The sequence below is a fragment of the Mobula hypostoma genome, chromosome 1, assembly GCF_963921235.1.
Source record: "Mobula hypostoma chromosome 1, sMobHyp1.1, whole genome shotgun sequence".
NCBI classification, from domain to species: domain Eukaryota; kingdom Metazoa; phylum Chordata; class Chondrichthyes; order Myliobatiformes; family Myliobatidae; genus Mobula; species Mobula hypostoma.
This window is the reverse complement of record NC_086097.1, coordinates 223,733,606-223,740,649: the sequence shown is the minus strand read 5'-3', so window position 1 is coordinate 223,740,649 and position 7,044 is coordinate 223,733,606. Positions and strand designations below refer to the sequence as shown.

The window sequence follows — 7,044 nt, the reverse complement described above, 5'->3', positions numbered from 1 at the left end:
TAGCATGAATGGCATCGATGCTTCATTACCAGATAACCTCAACGCCTTCTATACAAACTTTGAAAGGGAGAACGCAACTACAGCTGTGAGGATCCCTGCTACACCTGATGACCCTGTGATCACTGTCTCAGAGGTCGATGTTAGGCTGTCTTTAAAGAGAGTGAACTCTCGCAAGGCAGAAGGTCCTGATGGAGTTCTTGGTAAGGCTCTGAAACCCTGTGCCAACCAACTAGCGGGAGTATTCGAGGACATTTTCAACCTCTCTGCGGAAGTTCCCACTTGCTTCAAAAAGGCAACAATTATACCAGTGCCTAAGTAGAAGAATGTGGGCAGCCTTAATGATTATCATCCAGTAGTACTCATATCGACAGTGATGAAATGCTTTGAGAGATTGGTCAAGACTAGACTGAATTCCAGCCTCCGCAAGGACCGGGACCCATCGCAATTTGCCTATCGCCATAATAGCTCAATGACAGATGCAATCTCAATGGCTCTCCACACAGCTTTAGACCACCTGGACAACACAAATACCTACCCCAGGATGCTGTTCATCGACTACAGCTCAGCATTTAATACCATCATTCCCACAATCCTGATTGAGAAATTGCAGAACCTGGGCCTCTGTTCCTCCCTCTGCAATTGGATCCCTGACTGAGGAGTTGAACCAGAAGACCATAATCTGTGCAGATTGGTGATAACATCTCCTCCTCGTGGATGATCAACACTGGGGCACCTCAGGGGTGTGTGCTTAGCCCACGGCATCCATGGAATCTCTTGAGTTTACTTTCACTCCATTTCTGTGAGTTCAGACATGACTGATGGAGCCAATGTGTGAACCACAGACACTGCTGCAGTGGGTCAGGAGTGCACGGGGTGGGCTCTATTATGCTCCTTCCACCACGTGTGCCTGCTGTCAACACATAGCCTTATAGTTACGTGTGCCTGCTGTCAACACATAGCCTTATAGTTCTCCACTTTTATGCTAGGCATTCTCAGAACCTACAATGATGTCTTATGTTTTCAAAGAGGCTTTCAGATTCTTAAATAAATCTTTTCCTGTCTACTCTTTGACAGAACTTGATAACAGACTATCCATTTGGTATTAGGCATGCCTGAGAATGATTTGAACCAATGCTAGGGCATTGGTCCAAAAAACTACATTGATATTGATTTTCTTATCCTGCAAGTGGATTTGAAGAATTTTGTGCCAACAGGGGTAGAATCTTTGAGATAAATATTTTTGGTAGTGTAATGTTCAGATGCATATAGGAATGCGAGGATTATTATAGCCTGGTAGATGGTGAGTTTTGTGCCCAATTTGATGACTTGAATACACTTTGTGTCAGATTACTAAAAGCTGGCACATTGAAAGTGATGATGAATTTCATCATCTGTGTTTGCTTTATGAACCAACAGCTCTTCAGCAGAGCCAATCTCGGAGCATACCAGTCTGAAGCAAAACTCAATCATTTCTCTGAGACCCTTTTTCATTCTCTTTTGCCTGAGTACTGCACTTCACCTCCAACAAACTTCCAGTTAACAGGAACTATTCTGGAGCACTATTGAGAAGCTGTTGAACTAGCTTCACCTTCACTCTGGATTCAATGTCAGCCAAAGTACTGTATGCAGACAATACCTCTATGTGAGCACCTTTAAAGAGTGACACGCCGTAAACTCATCATGTAAATTTATTATCAAGGTACATACATGTCACCATATACAACCCTGAGATTCATTTTCTTGCAGTAAATACAAGAAACCCAATAGAATCAATGAAAGGCCGCCCCCAACAAGACAGTCAAACAACCAATATGCAAAAGACAACAGACTGTGCAAATACAAAAAGAAATAATAATAATTAATAAATAAGCAATAAATATTGAGAACATGAGATGAAGAGTCCATAGGTTGTGGAAACAGCTCAGTGATGAGGTAAGTGAAGTTATTCTCTCTGGTTTAAGAACCTGATGGTTGAGGGGTAATAACTGTTCTAAACACAATAAACATCCTTTAATAACCTTTACAATGTACCCCTTTATAATAAAGAAACCGGATGAGATCCAGAAATACGTAAACACTTCTTATAACAACAGTATGGAATCAGTCATCTGTATATTAGTTTTTATAGACAGACTACACATCATTCAACAAAACACATAGTATACAGCCGAAAGGATACAGAAGTTGTTGAGATCTTACTCTGGCAGTCTAATTTTTATTTATTTATTGAGTGCAGCACAGGCCCTTCTAACTCATAATTAAAGCAAACAGGGTATTTAGCCAAAGGGGGATGTGAGCTCAAGCCGGGGTGGCATGGGTAATAGACTCTGTGGTTCCTGTCCTTACTGCTGCAGTCACTGTTCCCACTACTGAAATACTGTCCTGCTCTCATTCGGCACAAGACTTGGACTGAATTTGCAGGACTACCCAACTAAACTGGATCATCATTTGTTTCATACCCTAATGAAAGGGTCTTTAAGTGAATCATGACTGTTCTGTACTCTCTATATGCCATCAACGTTTTTTTCAAAGGGAGCTTCTTTGGTTTAGCTGCAATTCTGCCAAGTCTAAACCATTATTTTGTAACACACACAAAATGCTGGAGGAACTCTGCAGACCAGGCAGCATCTATGGAAAAAAGTACAGTTGACGTTTCGGGCCAAGATCCTTTGGCAGGACTGAGTTCCTCCAGCATTTTGTGTGTGTTGTTTAGATTTCCAGCATCTGCAGATTTTTCTCATTTGTGATTTTATTTTGTATCTTATATATCCCATTTTGTCCAGTTCTCGTTTCTCTCTTTTCCTAATTTGTTACGGCACTCAGTCAAATTCTTGGACCTCTTCATGCGCTGTACCTTAAACATCATATCTAGTCTAATACTCAGAGTCTGAGATTATTGGACATTGGCCCAAAATGAGCCCTCCTGTTCACTGCCTCCTCTACTATTCTGTCTGGGACCCACTATCCACAGGTTACTGCTAAGAACCTACATTCCCAGTGAGTCAACAAGGGCAGTTAGGCTTTGGGGACTACAGGAGATATGCTATCCAGTAGTCTTCAGTGGGAACCTGAACTGCAGGGTATCATTTGCTCTATGGTCCCCAAAACCTAACTGCCAAAAAAAATTATTTTTGCATAAGGGGATGAAGAGTCACCTAATTGACGGCTAACCTGCAGAGCATTTCCATCACTTTTGCCTTTATTTCTGTTTCAAAACTCAGTTATTCGTTTCAGTTCCATTGGGTGAATGCTGGTACAACAATCCACAGAAGCACCTCAAGGATACAAGAGACTCTATATGCTGGAATCCAGAGCAACAAACCAACTGCTGGAGGAACTCAATGAGATGAGTTGGGAAAAGAACTGGTGACGTTTTGGGCCAAGGCACTCATCAAGATTTAGACAGAAGCGGGAAGTGTGGGGTTGAGTTGGAGCACCATCAGGCTAGAGGCTGTGAAGGGGAGAAAATGATCCCACCGTGAACAGCAGATGAGAATAGTCTGTTTGCATTAACTTACAAATATGGAATGAAGGGCCCTGCCTATGTTTCAATATGAGGTCACTCACAATTTCCCCCATCCCAACCTCTCTCTGAGCAACAGTGATCACCTTCTAGACAATAACCCTCACTACAACCAGTCTGTGTCTGCAAGAATCTTCCCACCAGCCAGTACAGGCCAATAATAACCCTTAGTATACCCTGCTCTGCCATTGCCCAGCTCTGAATGTTTACCTTAAGTGACCTCCCTGATCAGCTCTATTTACCACCTGCCTCCCTCAACCCCTTTCCCATCTGCTCCCCCCACCTCATCCACTCCCCCCTCTGTCCTACTCCCCACCCCTCACCCTCTCCCCCACCCCTCACCCCTCCACTCCCTGACCCTCTCCCCCACTTGCCTCACACCACCCCACTCCCTCCATTCACTCACCTCACCCCCTCTACTCCCTCATCTCCCTCCCCTACTCTCCCTCACCTCCCTACACTGCCTCACTCCCTCCCCCTCTACACTCCCTCACCACCTCCCCCCACACCCTCACCTCCTCCCCCTACACTCCCTCACCTCCCTCCCCCTACACTCCCTCACCTCCCTCTACGCGTCACTTTCCGCACAGCCCCACCGCAGTTGACTGGTAACCGGGCGGAACTTGTTTCTGCGCTTCCGGGTCAGCAATCTGGCCGCATCTTGAGGACGAGGGACCCGTGGGTCTTCGCGGTGTCTCGGTAAATGTTCGGGTCTTCCTGGCGGACTGAAGGGTGAGGGAGGGGTAAATGTTATTGCCGTTCCGTTTCAGGCTCCTAAAGAACCGAGCCTCGGTTTCTCTTAGTGCTGGAAACCAGTCGGGTGTTGATTGAAACGGGGACCATAACTGGGTGCCCCGGGGATTGGCTCTTCGGCCCACTGCCTGGGGCCTGGCTCACCCCGGTGTTCATCCCGAGTCCGATCCTTGTGTCCCGGACCTCGAGCCAGTTATTGAAGGTGCAAGGAATCACAGTTTTTTCTCCTTCGGCTGGGTGGGGGCGATTTCAACCGGTCTTGGCCTTTGGTGACTTGTGCTCGAGTGTTAAACCTCGTTAATTATCGTAAAGTTCCTGAAATTACACGGAATCTGATGCTACTGCGTGTTAACCCGAGTTGATGCTCTTTAATTTTTCAAGGTTTACCACATAATGTACTACTCAAGGTATAGGAATCATGTATGGTTAATCTGAATAGAAGGTTCAATATTATGGGTTGTCCCGTTCGCAAAAGAGCTGTTTTGCCTAATTTCAGCCTCTGGTTCGTAGTCTTGGGTGCCATAACTGTTCGAGTTCATGTCAAAGTCTATAAGACATGGGAGCAGATGAGGCTGTTCGTCCCGTCAAGTATTACTGCCATTCTATCACAGATGATTTATTTTCCTTCTCAGCTTCATTTTCTTGCCTTGAGCCCATAATCTTTAACACCCTTACTAATCCAGAGTCTTTCAACCTTTACTTTAAATATACCCAGTGACTTGGCCATCTCTGGCAATGAATTCCACAGATTCACCACGTTCTCGGCTAAAGAAATTCACCTGCATCTCTGTTCTAAATGGATGTCCTTGTATTCTGAGGTTGTGCCCACAGGTCCTAGACTCTGCCACTATTGGAAACATCCTCTCTGGATCCATTCTATCCAGTTTTTTTAGTTTTCAGTGATATTCCCCCTCATTATTCTAAACTCCAGTGACTGCAGGCCCAGAGCATCAGCCATTCTGATCAATATGCTCTGCTACTGCTAAACATTTGTGGAGATATATTCCAGGGTCCCATTGTTCTTCCATGTTCCATAATTTCCTCCGATTTATTCCATTGCCTAGTGACACCAGAAATGCAACAACCTTGTACTCCTTGGACTGAACTTATCTGTGGACTGAATGCTCAGGCTCCATTTCTGTTGCTACAGAAATGAAAAATTTACTTCCTCCTTTCAATATTATGGGTTGTCCTATCCCTGCATTTGTATAGACATAATTGAAACTTTCTTTATTAGTTTAGTGTATTAAAAATATACTTTGTCATATTACCATTTAAGAAATGGAGCATTTGATTTAAGTTTGGTTTTCTTTACCCTTCTGAGGGGTGAAATATTGCAGTCTCTGAGTTTTTTTGGAATGCTTGGTCAAAAAATATTGAAATAACATACACAAAAAATACAATTCATCATTTGGGTCAGATTAGTTTGCTAACACAGCAAAAACTGGTAGAGTGATTTTCTGCTTTCCTCAAATAATGATGTTATTTCAACATTTTTTAAATATGGATTTTGTGAAATCTGGTTAAAAACTCAAGATGCAGTGGAGGCCTCTTTTGATTGAAAATAATAATATGCTGGGTTGTGGATTGACAGCATTGTCTAATGTATCCAAATAACTATTCCTGTGTTTAATTGTATTGTGACGTAAACCTAGTCCTGATCTCGCCCTCAGACTATATACTCATACAGCGAGAATGATTGAGTTACAATTATATCTGGAGTATAATTTTAAATTGTACTGACTCATTTGAGATCAAACTGCTCAGTGATGTGGCATGGGTTAAGGGTGAAAGGTGAGAAGTTTTAAAGGGGAACATGAGAGGAAACTTCTTCACTCAGAGGGTTGTGAGAGTGTGAAATGAGCAGCCAGCACAAGTGGTACATGCGAGTTCGATTTCAACATTTCAGAGAAGTTTGGATAGGTACATCGATGGTAGTTGTATGGAGGGCTATGGTCCCAATGCAGGTCAATGGGAGTAGGTAGTTTAAATGGTTTGGCACAGACTAGATGGGTGAAGGGCCTGTTTCTGTGCTGTATTTTTTTTATGACAATGAAGTTCAATATGTATATGTGAGAGAGTCTGCTTTGTGTAATATATTTTAATGCTGTTTTGTGAAGAATGGGAAATCAGTTTGTTCACAGCAATGCCTGTACACATTTATGACACAGCTGATATGATAAAGAGGGAGGGATGTCAGCAGAAATTTTCATACTTGTAAATTGATGGGTTGCTTTGTGACGTAGATTCGTGTGAGCAAGTAACTGTTCAGATAGAGGAGCATTAGCAGTGAGACATTGAAGAAGATCATTTGTAACAATATCGGGATCCTTGATTCAAAGCACAATTTTTTGCATTGACATATTTGAAAAAACTATTCAGAAGCAAAAAAAACAATAAGATGTTTCTGAATTGTGCAAACAGCGTAGATCTGTTGTATGGTGTTAGATAGTATTCTACTACAGTCAGTATTCTATTGCATTGTTATTTCAGATAGCAAATTGAATGAGCTAAATGTTATCTCTGTAGTTACCTTAGCAGGTTAAACACAATTACAATAATTGAAAGACTGAAATGAAGGAAGGATTTTGTGTGGTACAGTGTGATTGTACAGTCATTTTGGGGATTTCACTTGCATCATCCAGTAACCTGCATGATTTAAAATAAAAGCAGAAAATTCTGTTTCAGAATACTCACCAGGTTGGGCAGTATTTAAAGAAGAACCTTCCAACCTGGTGGAAAACTTCTTAAAATCTAGAAACAGTGGT

At 42.6% G+C, this 7,044-nt stretch overlaps 1 protein-coding gene across 2 annotated transcripts in view; it reads left to right on the top strand.

Moving 5' to 3' along the window:
- The first annotated feature begins 4,121 nt into the window (after positions 1 to 4,121).
- eloca (elongin C paralog a) overlaps positions 4,122 to 7,044 on the top strand; it is a 31,941-nt gene continuing 29,018 nt past the window's right edge. Inside the window, exon 1 of one of the 2 annotated variants that reach the window (XM_063042075.1) lies at positions 4,122 to 4,222. The gene's annotated coding sequence lies outside the window, so the exon portion shown is untranslated. Of the gene's footprint in view, positions 4,256 to 7,044 lie in introns of both variants that reach the window. The other variant, XM_063042082.1, reaches the window with a different exon arrangement.